Source organism: Acanthaster planci, linkage group LG18 (genome assembly GCF_054643075.1).
Source record: "Acanthaster planci isolate LZ-2023a linkage group LG18, COTS_SCS, whole genome shotgun sequence".
Classification (NCBI taxonomy): Eukaryota; Metazoa; Echinodermata; class Asteroidea; order Valvatida; family Acanthasteridae; genus Acanthaster; species Acanthaster planci.
The window spans coordinates 3,761,329-3,784,157 of record NC_141794.1 but is presented as its reverse complement, the minus strand read 5'-3'; the positions used below and the strand labels follow the sequence as shown (position 1 = coordinate 3,784,157).

General features: G+C 42.6%; 1 long non-coding RNA gene across 1 annotated transcript in view; it reads right to left on the bottom strand.

Moving 5' to 3' along the window:
* The window catches only part of LOC147796109 (uncharacterized), a 31,468-nt gene extending 8,874 nt beyond the window's left edge, over window positions 1-22,594 (bottom strand). The window contains exons 1-2 of the long non-coding RNA XR_015428274.1: window positions 22,127-22,594; window positions 9,372-9,453 (exon numbers count right to left, since the gene is read on the bottom strand). This is a non-coding gene — a long non-coding RNA (uncharacterized LOC147796109). The remainder of the gene's footprint in view (window positions 1-9,371; window positions 9,454-22,126) is intronic.
* Between the last annotated feature and the right edge of the window lie 235 nt (window positions 22,595-22,829).

Here is a 22,829-nt window from a genome sequence, read left to right as displayed (position 1 = left end):
TTACGAGGTTTGAGCACAGTTATCGTCACGATCGTCCAGATCCCGATATTGAATAATTATCATTTCCTTGACTACAGGTCACGGCTGATGGGAGAATTATTGCGTGCAGATTGACAATTGCGTAGTCCCGCGGAGGTAATGATAACCATTGTTCAGGAACATCTGCGCTCTAGGCGGAATAATAGCTGGAGACACTGGAATGATGGACCACTGGTATGATCCCCCCCCCGCCAAAAATTCTAAAGCCTGAAAACAGGCCGTCTTCTCTCCAGATTTATCTTGAATGTGATGACATCAACCTCCGCATTTTGTTGCTATGTACCTATTATCACATTTACTTTTATCACAAAATGTTTTAATAGAAAGGTGTCCCTGCAAAGTATATCTGGGAAAATTAGCACTATTAAGAGAAAAATAAAAAAAAATAGTAATATCCATACAAATTTGTACATTCATATTCTAAAAAATGATTTTGGTAAATTAAAATTGCATGTATCGATTGGGGGTATATTCAGTTATACCCCTCCCAACTACATCAAAGCATTAGTCTTTCCAAACAATTTTCAAACATGTACAAACGCTTTGCGTGGTGGATGTTAAGGGCTGAGAATCAAAGGCGAACTCCGTCTTGTCTTGATTTTAAGGGCCAGGAATGATGTCATATAGCCACGTAGGCCTTCTTCCCTACCGTGAAATGTCGTTGATCATCAATGATCTTCTAGACATTGTCGGTGATTGTCGAGTTTAAAAATAAAAGCGCCACCTAAGCGGCGCTTCCGATTCCGCTTACTCTTTCTTTATGTACTGAATCAGAGACAATTCAAGGGCTTGTGCAGTTCCAAGGCCTCGCCATTTTTTTGCGCCCGTCGAATCATAGGATTCCCGACGACCGTTCCATGTGTTAATCATTCCATCATGACAAGTGATCTCTGTCAAACACTGATGACTAATGATGACTGGGTCCCCAGGACGAGTGGCGTTTTTGACAGAAATTGAGGGGGAAGTTTCAAGTGTGAATAAAAACGCAGCCATCCGAGACAGTGCATTGTAGGGATTTGATTTAACGGTAGTTACGAGATGAAATTAAAACCGTTTATCCTGTCATTTCAGGTTGAGTAGCCATATTTTCCTGGGAGTAGCTTTTAAATTAAAGACCAGAACTTTTACTGAATAACTTAAAACCACTGTCGCCGTCAAGTATGCAGTCATCGCATTTGCCATTCAGACAAACCAAACACTGTATAAACTGTTACAACTTCGGAGATTTAAGTTCCATTAATGTCCAACGATGAAAATGTTGGGGAAAGTACACCTCTCTTCTTAAAGAAGAGAGGTGTACTTCCCCCAACATTTAAAGAAGAGAGGTGTACTTTCCCCAACATTTTCATCGTTGGACATTAATGGAACTTAAATCTCCGAAGTTGAAGATTAATGAGAAAATCTCTTTTTGAAATTATAGGTAATCGCAGAAAATAAATTTCTTATCAAAACTCAGTTGGTCATAATTACAGACTTATTTCAAATTGATAACTGCGGTTTTAACTTACTGTTATTTAACTGTTTATTCCCACTTAAAGGACATTTGAAATTTCCACCATTTGGAAAGTATAAACTGAAAACTCCGTTCAGTATCCGGAAAAGGAAAGGCTTTGCCCACATGTAACATATGCATTATTTCCCACCAAACTGCAGCACTGTCACACTGGCCATTTAGAAAGAGAGGGTGAGAAAGAAACCACAAATAGCTGACGTATATTCTGCATTTGTCTGTTTTGCGACAATCAAGCCTCCTTTGAATACAGTGGGGAAAATGCTCTTGGCATCTTTTGCGTCAGGAACCCGTTTCCCGGTGTAGAGTTTCAGACATTTTAGGCTTGAAAGACGTTTAACCTAGCCACGTTGACAATTGATTACCGGATATGAACTTTCCTATGATACCGGTACAGTATTTTCCTCGTCCTTCCTGGAAACACGCCATCCTTAAAAAGAGTTTTTAAACATTTCTGAGACAGAACAGGAGAATTTGGATATTGCAGAATAAACCCCTGAGTATCTTTTGCTCAAATAGGTATTATCTTTGATTAGATTAAAACGCAGCGACAACAATATATGTCAGAGGAATAAATTTATTAAAACGTCACTCACCAGGCTCTAATAATTAAATTCTGGCTCCCGTGCTAATCTTGAAGGTTCCATATTACCCTCAAGATATAGTTATATATAAAATATAAAGGTATGTAAATTATGTCATACCATTCTCAAACATATTTTGCCATCGAAATTTAACATGGTGAATGAAATGCGCTTTCAGTTATTCACATAGTTTTTGTAAGAGACGTTTTGTTAAGAGCACATTTGTTGCAGTACACTGTACACCGAGGACGAGGTTGAAAATACTGCCTTCCCAGGGAGTTTACGTTTGTCATTAGTGAACAGATGACGAGTGGTAAATATTTGCCGAGACCTACATCATGTACACGTGAAGGCAAAAGCTCGATGACCTGCAGCCACTCGAAAATTAGTTTGTGTTTCTCGCCCCGAGAGAATCCAATCCGAGTTACTTGCCTTGGCATGAAATTAAATTTTAACGAAATACCCCAAAGCGTCGTCTCTGGCATTACAAAATACAGGTATCTTACAACAGCCCTAGACTTGCCAAGTCGATTCTGCCATTTTCATCTCATTCGAAATTATCGTAACTTTCCTCTGCATGGCATGTGCCCAGTGTCATCTCAGCCTTAGCCAACACAATGCTCACTTTAAATGTTGACCTGTACTGGGCCACACACAACCCCGATAGTAAATCTGAGTTTGGGATATACCTCCAGTCGAAACCGAGAGGGGGATGACCTGGAAACAGCTTGGCAATTTTCCTTAGCCTTAACAATTTGGTCCTTTTTGGATAGCACGGACAGCTCTTCTGTCCTTTAACTGGGAATTGAGTGAGGTCTGAATACATTTGTGAAGTAGTGGAATGCAATAAGGGGAAATCGCGTTTCGGAAGATGAGATGAATGACGCGAGTAGGAGCATAAAATCACCAGCTTACGAATTTATCATTACAGCCGTCTTGCCAGGCTCACTGAGACAGTGCTCTCGTTAAACAGTGTTTGTAATTTATATTTTGTCAGGGTCGCTGATTATAAATCAATCCAAATTCCAACGGTCATGATAAAGGTTTGAAAGAATGCTGTCTTGGTGCTATTTTCTCTCTTGTGCATCGATATTCCTCATTAATTAGAGCACTCCGCCCAATGGAACTTACGGGCACGAATTCAAATGTAACAACTGTCGGGCTGGATGTTGAGTTTCGTTAATTAAACATATCTCCGCGGAACACAGAAAACCACGGTCAAGATACCACCGAAGGAAATGCAGTACGTGTATGTTAGTTAGATATTTTGTGTATATCCGCTAAACATTTTTCCGGTTAACGTATTGCTGGATTTGAAAAACAACCATGTTCGGCAGGAGGTGTATGGCATATAAGTACGTTGACAATTCAATGTATTGTCCTAATTATTCAGCAAAGCAGGTTCAGTTAATTTCCATAATAAATAAGCAATAATTATGATGTAGGTTTTGAGGTGAGGAAAATTGAGGTGAGGAAATTTCGTTTGTTTGTTTTTTCTGCACCCTAATTCAACACTGCCATTTGCATGCAGTATAGTCTCGGTGTAATTTGACCACTGCTTTTCATAAACCCCCTCGGAAATGTACATCACTATGTCAATATACGAATCTCTGGAACTACTGCGCACGCTGTCTTTTCTCAGCTCCAAAGAGCGTAGAGTGCTCATCCCGCGAGCAAACACGGGACCAGCATCTCCAGGTAAACACCTCTAATCCCTGAGCTGCACGCAAAACAAGACGACTCCCCCGATAAAATAAATACTTCTCCTTTCAACTCACACAAGTCGGACCAAAGTGCTTTAACTTGATCCATCCGTGTAGGCCTCGATTACTCGGCGGTATAACCCACGCGTGATTTTTTTAAATGACGATGGCAGACGAGAACGTGCACCATGTGTGGTCATTTCGGGCACATTTACAGTCTACCACGTGCACAAAATACGCCCTCATCGGACGCAAAGAGGGATGGTGAAACGCCAATCGAGATCCATCGGCATTGCGTGCTCAGCGCCCACGCGAATACACTGCAGATGTGAAAATGCTCGCGCATGCTCACGTGCAGGGGCATGCGTTGTGTCGCAAACAAGGAGAACATTGCTTGATTAAAATAAGCTTCTCTCCTTTTACACCCACAGAGCCCAGTAAGGCAGTGCCCTCTTGTGGCATTCTATCCTATTTATTATGTTCCGAGCGCAACAAAAGAGGACTTGTTATTTGGTACCGCACTCATTGCACAAGTGCGCGTTTATAATGAAGCACGTTGAGTACGCGTAACTAATTTATTCCTTAATGTACACGCAGAACGCGTGCAAGAACCCGCTTGGAAAACTTATAACTATCTGTCTTTCTTTTGCCGCTTGGGGTGCGCTTCAGATCGGGGCGGATTATTTCTATAAATAACTTTGTTTGATATTAGCCTCTCATCCTCTGAATGTTATTTCCAACAATCACATGCTGCTTTGTGTCATATCTGGTATCGACCTGGAGCTGGACATTTGAACATGACTGTCTACCTGATTATGTAATTAGATTTTTCTTTCATTGACGATTTTATGTTGTTTCCCCTATTCTTTCGTCTTTTGTCACTGTGTGAGCAGAAACTAACCATTTCTACTGAGGACTTTAAAAACTACAAAAGACAACAACAGTGTAAAGACCTAGAATAAAGTCTTGGGAACGGTTTTTTGTGTGGTGGTGGTGGTGGAGGTGTTGGTGGTGTGGAGGTTGTTGTTTTAATTTATCGAATAATATCAAAAAGGTTTAAAATATAGGAATAAAGAAACTGTGTAATATGCACACGCTGTCACAGCTGTTCTTGTTGAGTGTTGGTTCCGATACTTGCTTTGTTTCGATTTTTGAGGGGGTCTGATTTTTTTAACATGCTAATACCCGCACTGGCTCATGTTCTCGATCTTTTTATGGGGGAGGGGATGTTCAGAAAATGGCACAAAGGGGTTGAGGGTGCCGTGCTCTGGCAGTTCATCCAGGTAGGCACTTCGGCTGTCAGGGGAAACCAGCCGAACCGAGAAACGTAATCAGACCATGGCGTTGACCTTTAAGAGAGCGACAAGAGAGACTGTGTGCCGGGCGCGATGACATTTCGGAGAAGACGGCTAGAAGAACGAGAGTCTGGGAGCACGCGCGGATGTAAATTACGGGTCGTCGACTGCACAAGAGCTTTCGTGTTCTATCTATTTTTGTGGACGGGTTGCGGGAACATATGGAGAGAATTCGGCTCTAGTCTAATCAGTTTCATGTAGTTTTGCATCCTGATTTAGTTTAGTCTACAAAAAAATAAAATAGCTTGCAATTACACATTTTTTCAGTGTGCTCGCTGAATAAATTAAACAGACTGGGAGAGTAAGGCGTACATTTATACTCTCAGAATAACTACACGTTCAAATTTTATGTCTGATGATGAAAATTGGTGATATTTTGATTGTAGGCTATTAATTACATAGTTTTGATTCAATATTCAGAGCTTTGTAGGCAACAAAATTGTAATAATCTCACTGTTTTGGCAATTTCTTAACAAAAGTAGAGCGTGGGTGGGGAAAAGCGTCAACTATATACGTTTGCAAACGAGGGCGAGTTTCACACAAAGCCCGAGTTCATTCCACTGAGTGGGCGAGGAGAGAAGAGAAAAGCAAAGCAGCACATAAAGAAGATTCTGCCCCAGAGGACACTTTCTAACAAGAAGCTGCAACCGGTACAAGGACGTGAATGGGACTTGAAAGATAGAAATATGATCGGATTAAACCGGACAATTTCATTTTCTTGCAGGATATGCGGGGGTTGAAAATTGTGGGACACAGTGATGAGAGGCGCAATGCGAATAAATTAAAATTGAGAGGCAACAACGTTCGAATTCGGGAGCCAGGTATCTTTTCTTTTTTCCTGAGGGATGTGTGTTGGTGAAATTTCAAATAAGACGCGACGGTTTTGTTTTTTTTTTTTTGTTTGTTTTTTACTCTAAAGGATCTCGGGAAAAACCAAATGTAAGAGATTCGAGGAGAAAAAAATCGGAGCTCTCATCCACTTCAAAACCAATGCTATGTAGACAGTAAACAGTACCTACATCATTAAACGTTCAAGTCCTAAAGTCCTTTTTTCTAATTAGTTCCTCTGAAGGTTGTTTCAGCAGCTTTTTGAATTGCTGTACCAATCGAATTGAACTGATACATAATAAACCCAAGGCATAAAAAATTAGGAAAAATTTATGAAAGCAACACGTTTCGGTATTTCCCTTTTGTTCACTGCTTGGTACGGTAGACACGATCGTGTTAGTTCTTGTGCACGAGTATGGACAAGGCGTGGAAGCAGAAAGTACAAAACAGATGAACATGATTATCTTTTATGATGGCAAGGGCTTAAGAGAGAGGTCCCCGAGAACCCATGTGGGACATAGATACCTGGACGGGCATAGAAATGGCATGGCTGATTTAAAAATTGTGCACATCTTCCCACAAACAAAAGTGACGCATAATCCTCATTGTATACACTATACGCAATTCTGTGGCCCCATGCATGAACCTGATATTCCACACAGACATGAAACTGAGAAAACTCTAGTTGAAGATTTTGCTTCTTAGAATTTTCTGTTTGGTCAGAATAACACCGCCCACTATATTTAAAAAAACAGGCCACCCTAGCTGCTGAGATTTTTTAGCAAATGAAGATATGATATTACTCCACACAAGCATCTAACTCAAAAGGTTTGAAAATGTGGCATATCAGGGAATAGGGAAGAAAGGATAGGGGCATGACTGCTATATATAAAACAAGAATTCAACGACAACGGGCCAGGGAGATTGGTTAATGACGTCAGTTTCCCTCAGCCAACCTCGAATTACCCTAGCTGTATTCTCTCTTTCGTTCTCTCACTCTTCAGCAAATACCTCATCCTTGTTTCTCTGGCCTGGGCCTCCCCGGGGCTTCCCGGGTCGATCCAGACAACGGTATGGTCTGTCTCTTCAAGGGCTGTTTTTTCCAAGCACTAATGGACGGTTGCTGGGAGCTGTGTGCTAGAACGGCTATCAATTCGATAGCACTTCCGGCCTGATGTCCGCATATTGAGTACTGTATGCATTCTCGGACCCCGATTGTTCCAATCACATCTGAACAATAAATCTTTCCTATTTTCCCGCATTCTGTCATATTAGTGTCATTTATGGATTCATGAACATATTTATTAACGTTTTATCGTTTTTGACCATGCATCTTCCTTCATTTTATTAAAGCCCAAAATGGAACAATGTACTAAAGGTCACACGCGCTATAAAATTGGGAGAAGCTATACATGGGGCTTTGTGATATCTACTTCATCTGTTATCTACGGTAGACAGTAAAGTTTTGAGTACAGTATGTTGCTGCAAGGGGAGTGTCAGTGCAGCTCCTTTGTCCGAGTACTCGGTACAACAACCGAAAGGGAGACCGCGAGCACTCTTCGCCAATATTCGTTTGGCTGCTGGCAATTCTAGATGCAGCACCGAGCACCCATGAAAGGAATAATTTGCTGCAAACAACGAGCACGTGGCTCAGGTTTCACTTCCACATTCTCTCAGAACGTGGAAAGCATCACTTAAGTCCGAGCCATGTAAAGAAAACGAGAGAAAGAACGGGGCGGGGCTGAGCTAAGCTCGGAATGGCTGAAACAAATGCAAGGTATGGAGATGGGCGCTGTGTCGCAGCGCAAGTTCGTTGTGGAACAACCCCACCCCCAGGGCCTCTTAATATGCAGCGCTTCATTCACGTAAATGCAATTTAAAAATATCTCGCCTCGAAATCGTCTCCAGGACTGCCAAAGGGTTCGGAGCTCAGTTATTAAATGATCCCGGTCTGTGAAATAGGAGAGGCGTTATTTGAATTTTGGTCGAGTTGTTGGAGCTACGTCAACGCATGGATTGAGATTCAAGCAGTGCTGCAGTGGTTTCTGTGTTATGTCCTTCCTATTGTGGTTCTTTGCCTCTTTTTGGTTGGGGAGATGACCCAGATCTAAATCAGCTTTGAGGAGAAAGAGGCCCGCATTGGGTCTCGAGCTGAAGGCAAACAACATGTTTGTATGGAACTGATCCAACGCGATGCAGGGAGCTGGGGCGGGCTGGGGAGGGAGATTCGCCCCGCCGGTGCTGTTTGTTCACCCCGCTCCCAAGATATTGACTGTACGATGTCATATAGGATTCGGTCGTAGGGTGTAAACTGATTACGGTCCATCACGGAATTGCCTTGCTGGAAGCTAAGCCGATAAACGGATGTCGCCAGCTCCGGAGTTTCTTTGGTCTTCACTCGCTTATCTCGGCAACTTCAAAGTAAACCTTCCTCGGGATGTGTTTTTTTCTCCCTTCATATTAGTAGTGCAGCTCGCGTGGCCGGTATTAATTTCTTATTTGCGTATTGGGTGTGCGCTCAGGCGCAAAACGAACCCAGGACGGGTGATTATGATAAAATATGCGCATAAGCCTTGAGTTCTGTCCAGCGGTGTCCGCACTCGTGACAAATTTGAGTCGAGTGGTGGTGCGGATGAATGTTTGCCAACCTCATCGCCACACGTGATAGTATTCATTTATTCACACTTCTCGGCAGACGGTACATTCATCAGTTTCACACCATCAAGGCGATCACTGGCAAGATGACACTGCCAAGAATTCCTGCTAAAGAAGGCGTCGAGGCCCTTTTGCTCAAAAACTGAGGGCAAACGTTAAATCGTCCCAGGACACACTAGACACCGTTGAATATTTAGTCCTATTCGACAAGTAAACGTGGGATAGTGTTTGCTTATCCCTGCTAAAAATTCAACAACTCCAAAGACTTCATATGAAAGAAAGAGTCCCCAGCGGATGAAGCTTACGGCTAAAATTCAAACAGGTTGAGACTAAGGTGGAAAGATATCAAGTGCACGACTGTCACGTTTATTTGTCCAATTTATATTCGCGCCTCGTCTGTCAACGTCAGCAGAAGCGCGCTTTGGTTTGAAAAATTGCCTCAGTAAGTGGTGCGCGGGGGGTTTTATCTTCAACGGAAAATATCGATGGGCGGCTGGCGGGAGGTCGATTGAAGTGGACTTCAATTGCAGGATTCTGTTTGTTCATCTCGTGATTGGTGGTTTCCATGTATTTATTCAAGGCATTACATTAGATCGCTGGTGGCCGTCAAAATGCCCTTTCAGATTCCTCGGTAATTGCTTGATTAGGAGCATAACGTGGTATTCGGGAAGAACCGTAAAGAAGAGGTTAAACGTACCTTGATTTACAGTGTGGCCTTGGACGTCCTCGTCGGGAAGGGGGATCGGTCATAAGACTCATCAAGATTTATGATATTCTGGCTGAAATTGAACACAGAAATTCGTAAATCTGAAGACGCATATGATGTGCTAGTTTCTCAATGTAAAGACGAAGTTGTAAACATAATTAGGAGACCCCCTAACGAAGCCCACTTTTATAAAAGTTTGCAAATATTAACAAAGACCTATTCAATTCTGTGAGTCTTCGATCCAACGTAGTTCCAAGTGGGACTGTCGATCCTTTTACAAGCCTTTTCTAATGCATGCATAACTCTTTTGCACCGCGCCCTTGTTTCGAGAGCCTATTTGGAATGTTCCATGTGATGCGCTCCTACGGGAGTACATGTACATACACCGCCCTCTACTGTCCGTAAATATATTGTACTCGCTAATTCCTATGCTGTGTGGGACGTGTGATGGCAGTCACGTCGTTCAGTGCCACCAACGGCGATTTGGAATTCAGAGGACTGTGTCCACGCCTGGTCAAATGTTCCCATTTGGGTCGCTGCGAACCCCATTTGTGGCTTTGGATTCGCCTGGGAGGTACGGTCAAAGTCGAGTCATGGTCTGCCTTCATTATTACATGGACCCTACGCGCTGCAATCCCGACAAGACAGATCAGGGAGCGAGAATTCTCGCCAAGTGCCTGCCGGGCTTTAAACAAAGCCAACGGAACGAATTTTTATTGGAGACATCCAATAGTGGACCATTTCACACTCGGTGAAAGGAGAGCAATAGAAACCGTCCAGCAAATGCTCGGTATTCGGGTCAAGACGGCAACTCGATCTGGGACTCTGCGAGACGGGCTGAGTGGGTTGTTTGTGGCATGTGCCGTATTTTGTTTTTTTCCAATTCGGCTGTTCCTCTTCACGTCCGCTGTCCCATCACTTGACACGATGCAACAAGTTGAAGAATAACTGTAGCGTGATATCTGACCCTTGGCCTAGTAGTTTTATTTTGTCAACAGCACCATGTGTCTACATTTTCGTCGAGCAAAGTACAATGATTTTCCACCGTCTCGTCCAAACTTAAGGCAAGCAAGAAGAACTTAAGTAGAACCTTCATTTCCGCGGTAACATTGTGTAAAAAATTTAAACCTGGAAAATAAAGACCACTTGATACTCTTCAGTAAAACCAGTCTGCCTTCAGCTTTTTGGTACAATGTAAATACCGTGCAGTCCTTTAATTCAGAAGCGAGAATAAGTAAGCAAATATGTAAATCTGGTTCGTCTCATCGTTACTGTTACTGAATGTGATCGATGTCAGGAGCCACAGTGTTAACGCTAATAGGCAGTGATTAAGCCCCCTCACTAAGTCTTGTGCTTGAGCAAATCGGTCGTTTATTGATTACACTCGACAAGGCACTAGCGAAATCATATTGGCAAACACCGCAAACCTTTCTTTTGGGTAGAATATGATGGAATTCTACGGAGACCATACCACCAGCTTAAGGTGTACTGAGAGGCGATGATTTTTTCTTAGGCAATTCCTATGAATTTTATCTGCTTCTTGTGAAAACTATTTGACATCTCTACAAAGATAATGTAATGAAAAGTGTACTTTTTAAAACCTTTTGAAGCGTCCATGCTTTCTTGGACAACGGGGGGGGGCAATGTTGTTGTGATGCCAGCCAGGGAAAACGTGGTACAGTGGGTATATATTCCCGTTTAAATTGTAAACCCAGAATTTACACATTCAAAACATTTCTGAGAAAGGATTGCTTGCATGCTTACAAAATAAACATACACAACATGGATCACCAAAGAGGAGAAAATTTAGACCAGCAGAAAACGGGAGTTTTGCACACAAAGTAAACCGATACAACATGGAGGTTTTCTGCCCTGAGATGACACAACAGTTGTGCTAAAAACATTGTTTCAAATCGTGAAACAAAACTTGAACATGACATTAAGTGAGACGCAAAGATGCATTTCGACGATTGTGTCGAAAAATCCATTACAGCTACCCTTTATTGCGTAAGGCTGCTCCATCATGAACGACGTGTCTTCATCTACCGTCCTTAGTTGCTGTTTTGTGATTTAAGAGGCATTTGCAAATGAGGAGTTCTCTTCTGTTTTCTTTGCCCAAAGCCTAATCCGCTTGCACGCTTTCATATAACCCGAGGATTATTCTGCCCGAATGTGACAAAAAGATTAAACCGTCCACCTCGACATCTCAACCTTCAGACCCAGTGTTATGAAAGAGAAATGAAACGGCCCGCCGCACGCGGCTGTAGGCACGAATCCGGGATGCCATTCCCCTGTCGAAGTAATCCGACTGAAAAGAAATTCATGGTGGCGGGAGCGGTGGAAGACGCGTGCGGATTTGGGGAGAAAGGAAGATTCCGACCAACGACTGTGCCCCTCGATTCGGCTCACCGACTTTTAACTGACATGTACGATTACTGACTGTTTTTGGAACTCTTCATCCCCACCAACCGCCCCCACTCCGTCGCGAAAGCCAAGGGTTAACATGAAGCACAAATCTCGGCGGGAGCGAGTTGTCCAAATCTTAGCAACTGTGTGAGTGAGTGAGTGCTGGAGATAGATTGGGCGCGTTAGTCCACGGGGCTGGAGTTTAATTAATTAGTTTTTGCTTATTCTACTGGAGAGCACGGCGACGCTGGAAGAACTCAATCAAAGTGTTATTTTAATGCACTGAAGGTATGTGGTGCCTCGGAATGAGGACAGATTTTAATCAGTGGTTCATGAGAGCTTATTGTACTCAAAGCATTTGATTAAAAATAACGGGCACATGGGGAGTTTGTTGTTTCAAGAAGAAACACATTTCTTCAGTACGCTAATAACGTTGACTCCAAGTGGCTGTGTCTTCGTTTTTGTAAACAACTGCACCCTGGTTTCATGTGACTTCGTGTGTAATTAAGTTGCACGGAGTCTGGGCTGATTCATGAAACAATCGCAATGTTACAGTTTCTTTTAGTCGTGTGAACGCTTTTCACACATGCCAGTGAAGTCAATCCTGTCAAGTTTCCGATTTCCTTCATGAGGTTCAGAATGTGTTCGAGCAACCGGGAACTAGTCATCTCCCCTGACTAGTACACGTATAAAGTGATTCCCAGAAAGTGGACAACGCGTGTGAATCGTCACAATTAAACTAGTCTGTGGTCTTCTTTTTTACTCAGGTTTGGCTTCGTCTCAAGTTCTACAATCAGTCTGAAATATTTTCTGTCAGAATCAAATGAAAATCCCCCGGAATTTGGGGGATACTGATGCTAAATTCATGACACGGAAGTCTGTAGCGCCCGATGTACACGAAGTCGAATTTCATGTCGTCGAGCTCCATGACGCCCTCTCTAGTTCGCTCATGGACACCACAGTTCAACAGAGCAAAGCGATATGCGAGAACAGAAGTCAAAACCGGTTGTTGTTTTTTTTCACTCTTTTTTTTTATTATGGGTTGGTTTGGTTTGGTTTTTTTCTTCTTCTTTTCTCTTTACTGTCTTTTCTTTCTTCGAGTCCATGGTTTTGCATTTGGATTGTTTGCTTAATTTGGCGGATAGGGAGGCGACTCCACCGAAAGTCGTGCCATTTTGTAAAAGTTTATTATTACCATGTTGCCAGAAACCCTAATGCGCAAGTGACTCGGCAAAACCCAACAATAGTGGTATGTGAGGCAGTGCACAACCGTATTTAGTGATATTACGGAAATGCCATCTGGCATTTCACAGTCTGATGGAAAGTAAGATTTCCTGCATATCAGCTTACATACGCCAATATAAAGTACCTAGGGATGGAAAAGACAGCACACACATCCACACAGCTCATAAATACCATGACCTCGTAGAAAAAAGTTCATTAATATCGATAAGTTATAGAACACACTTTTTAACATACCTGTACCACAGCAATCAACATCAATACAACTTTAAATGTCAAAAGTCGTCACCTAACTATATCGAGAATACAAATGCCAATCAATTAAACGAGGTCTTGAGAGGTAATCTGGTATCTGTGCGGTACATTTTTTTTCAAGAGGGTGAGTCTCTGTTCCAATCACGCAAAATGTACGTAAAAACTTGGCACATGTAGAGGCTTTCTATAACGGTGTGCCTTTGATGCGTTCAGTGATCAACAATGATTTAAAAGCATTACCTAATCATGATTTGCATTGACTCGTTGAGTGAATAGTCAACAGCTACAGAAAATGCACCATGCCATAATCTACTCATTCTTAATTCGTTTTGATTGCCGAATGTATCGAGCCACCGCCCTGCATGAATATGTACCGAGTAATGAGACACAATATGCAATTCCGTGATTAATTTCACTGTTTAATTACAGCTGAGAATCTTAATTCTGGAAGCCGTGTGGACCCACGTATTGCTGGGCAAACTCTGATGCATACAAATAAGAAATCATTCTCTCGCCCCTTTTGTCCGTTTTACGAATTTACATTTGCTAATTATTAATCGGTGAATTAATCCATTAATTTCAGTACCATCGTGTCTTGCTGTGGAGTACATCAGAGACATTTTGTTTTTGATGTGGTTCTAAAGAGACGAGGATTACGTAATTCTCTGACACTAGGGACACTAGGCCATTCCTTCGTGAATATCGGGATTTCTGGAAGCAAAATACTTAGAAACAGCAGCACAGTTAATTGCGATCTCGACTCACATTATGCCATGGGGACAAAGCAGGTTCTGTGTTTCATGTTGTTTAGGAAACCTGGTAGATGTTATTATTGGGACATTAACATTTTAAGACAAAAGATTTATCGATACGGGTGTTTCACAATAGCGCGCCTCCAAGAGTTTGCAACGCGTTGGCCAATCACAATGCACGAAAGCTGTGCACCCAATGCGCATTTGGAAATGGTCGACAGTTTTCGTGCATTGTGATTGGCCAACGCATTGCAAACTCTTGGAAGTGCGCTATTGTGAATCGCCGGGATTATTTGGATTTAAAATAGTTTAATCGCTGTAACTGTGAAACTGAAGTGTTTTTGTGTAACATGCAATCTAAAACGAAGGGCAGTCACATGATGATTTTTTCTCTCGTTTCCTTTGTTTGTTAATTAATGCAAACGGTTTTTACTGTTTGTCCTTGACCGCATGAGTAAATTTCATAATGAAGTTACAAGGCCTGAAATTGTTCTTGCAAACAAACGCCTGCATTATTTCAGAGTTTGTCCTTGGACGAGCCTAAGCCAAGCTTCAACAATGGGTGCAGCCTCAATTAGTGCACCTGATTGGCCGAGGTAGACCACGTGATGTGATAATAATGCAGAAACCTTATCTTCTTCAAGCCTTTTTCATGCACTGTTTGCTTGAACAGGCAAAATGTTGACAAAGGGTATTGTCTGAAATTGTAAAATAGCGAAACAGCAAAATGAAATTTAGTTTTAGTGCATGTGAATACATTTATGTCGCCCTGGTGTTGCCATGGCAACGCACAATCGGCGAACTGTAATGGAAGGGTATGAAAGAGTAGCGCAGCCTGACGAATAAACGTTGAGTTTAATGCAAATGTCATTGACGGTTCGGACCATAGAAACGAGAGTTGAGAGTGAATAAAAGGGAGGTCGGTGATTTTTTCCCGCCTTAGTTTGTAAAATGTATTAGCACACAACCTCGTCTCTATCGTATGTCACATTAATCGACCATGGTTTTGTCCAGCAAAGTATGCATTGGGACGGCTTGACATTGTAATTTATGAATCGACGTTGTTACCGGTACTGAACAAACAGGACAACGTTGACACGGACAGAGGGAGGGGGGAAGAGGTGGGAAAAAACAGGAGCGAGATTGTCTGCCGGTGCCAAGTTAATGCATGTACAACTTGTCTCCACCGTACAAAGTTCATTTCGCGATGGGCTATATGTAAATAGCGACACGTGACAAATGAGCCAGCGTGGTTTGTTTGGGCGACCACAAATTGTTCTTATTCGGGCAAAATCAACTGGCCTAAACAAGATTAATGAAATACGAAACTGTGGGGTTTTAGACCTTGGATGTCACCGTGCCGGTCGTGGTGTTATGTTTCGTTTTGATGTTGGTGTTTCACAACTTGCAGTGAATAATCATCCTTGAAAACCATGATGTGCCATTGGATAAAATTAACAGTGCCTCAACAATGGACACATGTGAAGGAAACTGAGAATAAAGAACTTTAAACTTGTGGGTATTCTAATGCAGTACAGAAGGAGAACGTCGCTGAAATTTTTGCATGCCATTCATGTGACAAGTGCTTCAAGGGGTGTAATCTGCCGACTTATCCTGTTGCACAGCTTTAACACCTACTATGACAGAAAAAGTTTAAATAATTCCCTTGAACTTATGGCAATTAAGAAAATCCAAATGAAGGTGTTTTCTGGTTAAGAAATGTCCTGGGTCAAGTTTTGTTTGTTTCGATTTCATCAATTATTTTCGTAGGGTAAAATGCTTTGTAGTGTTGAGTTTATAGGACATCATCAATTAAGACCCAAATTCAGTTCTCAGATTAACATCCACCAAGGCAAACTTTGACCGTATGGTCAAACTTTATTCGGATTTAAGCATTTAAGCGTGCTTAAAAAACTTATACTACAGTTTGTAGATTTAATTCGTATATGCCTTGCTAAAAGAAAAATCATTCCAACCGTTGTTATACCTGAATCTGTGTTTGCTTGAAGGTCTTTTGATTGAAATGAGCCAAAACCACCCCACCTTGCCTTATTTTGTCCTTATTATTTATGCATCAACATTGAAGTCTGCTCGACCTTGCCGGTAACGCTCATGTTCTTAACACTGAGCCCCCGACAGGGGCAATAATATACAGGCCCACTGATGCGCTACAAAGCGTAGCGCGACGGGGCAGTCGTGATAGTTGGGTCGGGAGGGAAGAACGCGTGACCGCGCGGCTGGCTGCCCCACGCGCCGTTGGGGCCGCAGCGGATGCCGGCCATCCATCTGCTGCTGTTGCATAGAAGTGACACTCGTGGAACTCGATCGGGCTCCGCGTGCAGGTTGTTACTGCCTACCCCAATAACCAGTCCAGAGTTCAACTGCAGTTTAATATGTAATGTGCCACCCCTTTCTTTTTTATAACCCAGAAGCAATATGCCATGCTTCGAGCACACAGGAACTATTTTATGTTAATTTTGGGGGGTGTTGCAGTTTGCTCAATACTTGGGACTGGCAGTCATCGATGTTATGTTAGACAAAGCTACCACAAAGGCTCTAAGAAGTACATGTTTACTGGAAATACTCCTTTTGTCTTTATTGATCAGTTTATTATCACACCAGGCCCCATTATGATTCTCGTTATGAACCTGTTTCAAAAAGTCACTTCTAGGCCTACCTCATTCCTGATTTTTGAATAGAATTGTGAATAAAAGAAATATCTTTTTAAAGAATAGTTCTTTCTTATAATTGCGTATATCAGGCCAGAAGGACTAGAAACAAATGACACTGCATGAGTTCCATAAAAAAGAAAACTCCAAAGATTGCCCAGAACAATGAACTCGCTTTACACGTTGAAAATACAATATTTCGCGACATCGCACCCACACTCAATTCAAATGACCATATGGTGTTTTGTGCTGTCCAAATAATTTAACTGAAGACCCTAAATAATAAGCCCTCCAGTGTGAAATTAGCTCAGACTGTGCGTCTTTCGTTGTAAGCTCCGGCTGGGTGAGTTCGTGCGCTTTCGCGTCCTGCTGTTCCATTCTGTCTTTAATCATTTTATGTCGGCACTACGGGGATGCGATTGTGGTGAAACAAGTTGGCAGATTTGGCTGAATGTGTCACTTCTCTGTGCATTCTGCTTGATTACTTAAAATGAGATGCGTGAGGGTCGACCTCGTACGATATATCCGAAAAATCCGTACCTTGCATTTTATACCAGGTGGTATCGCGATAAATGGCGTCATGTGACATCAGAAACAATGCAAAATGAGCCTTGTATTAAATTTGGAAATATTCTTATTCATAGGAAGTAAAATCGTCGTTAAATATTGAGCTGACCTAACGACTACATAATTCTAAAACGCTGAGGATTCATGAGGACGAGGCTTTGGATTGCTTTTTGACATATTTTGTGTGGATTTTTGTATTACCAATTATTGCACAAAAAATATTGTCCGATGGAGCGGAAATTAGCTGACAGACCGGGGGCAGCCAGGCGAGAAAGCAAGCAATGGTAACCCTTAGCCACCGCTTGATTTAAAGCCACTGGTTTATTGTCAAAACACTTTAAGATAAACCTTTCCCTTTTGAAAAGAGGCGTCAAACAGGATAACCGAAAACAGTCATTGGGGGTCACTTTTCACGAAAAAAGAAAGTAGATTTGCCAACGGGTGACTACGTGAGCTAATATAGGCTTAGCTAAATTCGGAAAATGTATAAAAGAATTAGTAACAGCAGCATTCCTTTCGAGCAAAATAGAACGAACATTCAAATCCCCATTTCTATTTAACAAATACAAATTCTGTTTCAAGGAGGGTGCATTAAGTCGTATAGGGTCAGCGTTCATTTTCCTGATATTGCACTGGAGTATATCGACATCTATTTTTGCGAGAAATCGAATGCATCTCTGCAATCCTGCAGTCATCTTAATTTGAACTCAATCTATTTCGCAAAATGTGCAGGCGTCTTTGCCTGTGTGTTATTTAAGGTGTGCCTTGTCAAGAATTAGAATTTGTTTGTGTACTAACAGAAGTTACATACTTAGAAGTGTTTAGTTGATTGATTAAATGTTTGAATATTCATAATTGAATTAAAGCATTCGTGCTGTCTTGGGAAATTGCCGATCATTGCAGGAAACCTTTAAACACCGGCACTGAGGGAACCTTCTTTCTTGCGCTGCGTTTCAATCATAGAAGCCTTAATTTTTTACAGTTTGATAACAAACACTCTATAAATCAGTAACATGACATTTTATTATCTAAGTGGTGTTATGATTTGTGTAACCTTGTATATTATAAACAAATTGAACGTATATTTTGCGATTTTAAATTACAGCAAATGAAAATGAATACTTCCGAAGGGACACAGGGAAAGACATTTTCCGAAATTGGCCGAGTAAACCTATGCTTTGATAAGAGTAAAGAATTTACTGACAGATTTGTTTCCTGTTTTGAGCATTTGATTTCAAAAATGTGTTGATTTTGTTACTGTTAATATTGTTTTATTTACCCAACAGTTTTGGGGTTTTTAATTACCGTTACGCTGACAACAGTAGAGGTACACTTCAAAATGAATGATTAAATTTCTTCAGCGTGGGATGAGATAGGCCCTACTTTTCCTTGGAGCCCACGAGTCCGCGAAGTGGGTTCACGCTGTGGTTTCATTTCGGACCATGCATCGGGCCCTCCTTAAGGGATTTCTCTAATGAATATGCACTCTCCTCTGCATCGGGGCTTGGTGTTGGTTACTTGTTCTCGATCTAAACGTCTCTGAGGCTTTATAAGACTTGCACAGTGCTACTCCCTTGTATCGGATTACCCCATAATTCGGCAAGCCTTTTTTGTAAAGGGCAAGGGAACCTCCTGTAAGCACACACACGGCCTAACATGCCCGAGTTGCGGAGGGAACCTATGACTGATACGCGGGCTAGCGCTCTATGAGATTGCCCGCATCCGGCCAGGCAATCTAGTAAATCACAGCCCTAGCGAAATGCGTCCTAGACGTGGTCGGGGCCTGCTGCTTGCTCGCGCTTCCCCGCTCTCTCGCTGGCTCGCCTCGGCACTTGCCCTGTCCCATTCTTTTGTCTCCTCTCTACGGCGGCTCCGGGCAACATCATCGAAAATTAAATACAATTCTGCTGAACGGCCCTAGCGCTTCGTGTCGGATTCCATCCAGGCCTTTTGTTGTTGGGACGTGCATTTTTAGGATGATGAAAATTTGTATTTTTTCCTTCTTTTCGAACTTAGTTGTCAGGAAGACAATGCGGTTTTTTTCCCACATCTGATTTGCTGTCGAGTCCGCACCAAGGCTACTTTTAAAGGCATGACGTGCGTCGGTATTGTCCTGAATGTCTTCGTCCTCAGGGTTATTCATTTAATCCAATGTGATACTAAGAGCCTAAGTGGAATTGTCCTGAGGAACAGAACACGTGTATTCGAAATATGCTAGTATCCAAAGTTAGTGCGACATGCCACGATGGAATGAAGTAAACAAAAGAAGGCCAGATAATCTGGGGTTTTATTGTCAAAGATCGATTAAGCATCAATCAAAAAAGCAATGGTTTTCCAACCACAGACTTGAGTGGAAACTGCTCCAGTACACAAAGACAGAGTAGATTCATTCATGTAAGTTATTTCTTTATTTTATCAACGATCTCACTCTGGCTTGTTTTCAAAGTGGAGGTAAAATGGACTACCGTTTGGTGTATGATGTAAAACTCTGAACGATACTTGAAATCAGAGAACTGTATGTCGTGTCTCAGCAACTTGGGGGTGAATCAGGGTAAGGACAGGCAACCAGCAAACGTGGCTATCGGTGTGTGTTTGTTACGACAACGTCTGTCTCTTGGTGTTGGGTCTGTTGAGCCAGTGACGTAAGCGTGTCTTTGGCGAGCCAGAGCCCTTCGATACCGAGTATTTGCGGATAAATTATCGCGTGAGTCAACTAATCGAGCACTGTTTGCTTTTGAGCGTGGACTTTGGCGTCTGACAACCCTGGAAAGCCAAATAACGTTGCAAGTAGTCAGAAAAACCACCATTTTGTGCCAAGTAGCTAAGAAATTGGTTGACACGAACGATTTTAGCAAATTTATGAGAAGGTAACAGACTAAGGTAATAACAGCTTTGGAAGTCTTTCCACCATCTTTTTATTTTGAAAAAATTCAAGTTCCATTTGTTCTTCAGGAGATAAAAGCGAATGTTCGGTATCGAAATGTTATGTATCAGATAACAGATTACTGATCGGAAGCATGTCTTGGCTACAGAATAAAGGTTACATGCCAAAAGTAAATATTATGTATGATTAAATATTCGACTGGGCCCTGCACGGCTGTAATTTCGTTGCATGTGTTATATGAGCTTGGGACCCCATCTGTTAATGCAATAGCCGTGACTCGTTCGACTAACGACAGTTCCGCGCGACCACTCTTACTCTGTTTATAATATATGATCTTCCATTATGTATGGGATAGCGTGGGCAACGGAACCACGCAGTCTGTAAGCGACAATCAAAGGCAAACAAAGCATAGAAGCACTGAAAATTGTCATAATTGCCTACGACATTATTGGCTGTAGTACTCGTTGTTAATAAGCCAAGCTTTAGCGATTCTAACTTCCCAGAAAATCTATTTAAAGCCTGATAGTCCTGGAAAGGATTGCATTATTCAAATTAGTGAGTGACGCAACGCTTGACGTATCCCCGCGGCTGTGAAAACACTCGTGTATCGGGTATTTAATGTGCGTACCCTGTAGCTCCCGTAAAACGCGCAAAGCTTTGGCGGGCAGCCGCGGGTATCCACCGCTTCGATCTGTGCCGAATTTGCCCGTGCCGAGTCCTGTGTGCCAGGAGGAGCAGGTGCCACTCCGTCCAACGGCAGGGAATTCGACGACGGGGGGGGGCGAAGCCCTAAATTTAAGCCGCAAGACGGCGAGGACAGAACGCACTGCAGCTGCTCCTGATGTTCAAAAGCTGAGTGACTTTTTGTACTCGTTTTTCATATTTCAAATTGGAACAAAAGGAGTTCAGATTTCATCGACAAATCCGTTAGTTCTGTGGTTTCTGTAGCCCAGTTTGGAAAACACTTTCTCCTTCGATTATTTTGTTTGTGTGCAGAATAATAACTCTTTCGAAAATTAGAGCACTTAATCACAAAGATGGTGAGGTTCTCTATATATTTCCCAGCAGATTAGCTCATTTCGACGGCCTGAGAAAACATACCGAGCACATGCGCTCAGTACATGGATGCCGCGCCTAGCGACCACAATGAACCGTCCGTCTGTCGCTGGGACTGGGGCACGTGCCAAGACAACGACAAAGGAATACCACGCGTGCGAATTTAATTCTTCTCTAAGCCGGGGGTCGAACATGCATCGCTGGATATTAATAATGATAATAGAAATAATATAAAAAAGAAGCACGGTTGTGGTACGCGCTCTAAAAAATGTGTGAAAACAATGAAACGGTCGAGTGGAACAAGTTGGGGTTCGGAAACTGCTGCCATTGTAAATTGAAACAGCTATCCAGCCTTGACATATAGAGAATGCCGACTAGTACGCGTGTGTATTGCAAAATTATAAAAAAATAAGGTCCACGTCGTTTTTGACAGCTTTCAGCGTCGATCCGCTATATGCGTTTCTTTTTTTAGCACATGTGGTGCATGGGATAGCTTTCAATTCAGCCTAGATGAAACAAAGCTAACTTTAGTACGTGTATTATACATTTGCCCCATTAAGGTCTTGCCGTTAGTGTAGTGCTTCGTGTTAAAAACCTATACCCTACGCCCAAACCGTCTAAGAGCCGTTTCTATTTTGTGTGGCAAAATCACTGCGAGGAAAGAGAGTACTTCCGTTGCCGCTAATTACGGAGAATTTAATGAGCAGCAGAGCGGTGGACGGGGAGGATTGTGCGCGTGCATTGTTCATAATTTACTCGGCCTTGGATGAATCACGGACTTTGAAATACTCAGGCTAAATGAGAACAGAGAATTGGCATAAGGAATGATGCAGTAAGACGCGTACACTGGGAGAATTGAGCGAATGGGGGGTGTGTGAAAGGAAGACGCACAACAAAAGAATCATAAAGGCTCACCAAAATGACATCCACATGGTGATGTAGGAAGCAGATGTCTTTATACCACACCCTGGACTGGAGGTGCCGCCGTTCCTTACAGTGAAAAGTGTCACCAGGCGGGTAACTCTGACGGTGTTCATCCCTCATCTTCCATTCTGGCCATGCCGGCAAAGGGGCTTTAAAAATTCTTGTGTCTCTGACGGGATGCGAGAGAAGATGCTCGCTTCCCAGCGGTCGCGGCGCACATTGTGGCCGAGACTCGCCAGCCCTGCAAAGTCTCATCGCTATCAGCCTTATCGAGAACCTCGTCGTCCTTTCCGGGCAGCCGCTCGACGTGCTGGAGAATATCTGGACGCAACCCAACAACTGACCACGGAGCAGGAGAGGTGCACACGATCACGGAGTACAAACGGCCCACCGACGGGACGGGGCCGTACGCTCTTTTTTATCCCCTCACCCTGCGCATATGCAAGCTGAATGCCGCATGTATTACACTCACAGTAATGAATATGCAAAAGGTAGCGCATGCGCTTACCGCCGTTGCACAGCAAATTAGATTCCCAGTTGGCCAGTAGTGATCAGGTGCGATAGCATAGATGGATGGACGAGGTTTTTTTTTTTTTTTTTTTTCTGTCCATGCCTGCTGCATGCATGATGCTTGGAGGGGCAACAGAAGAAATAATTAAGATTCTCAGTCGTGCGATATTATAATTATGGTCCT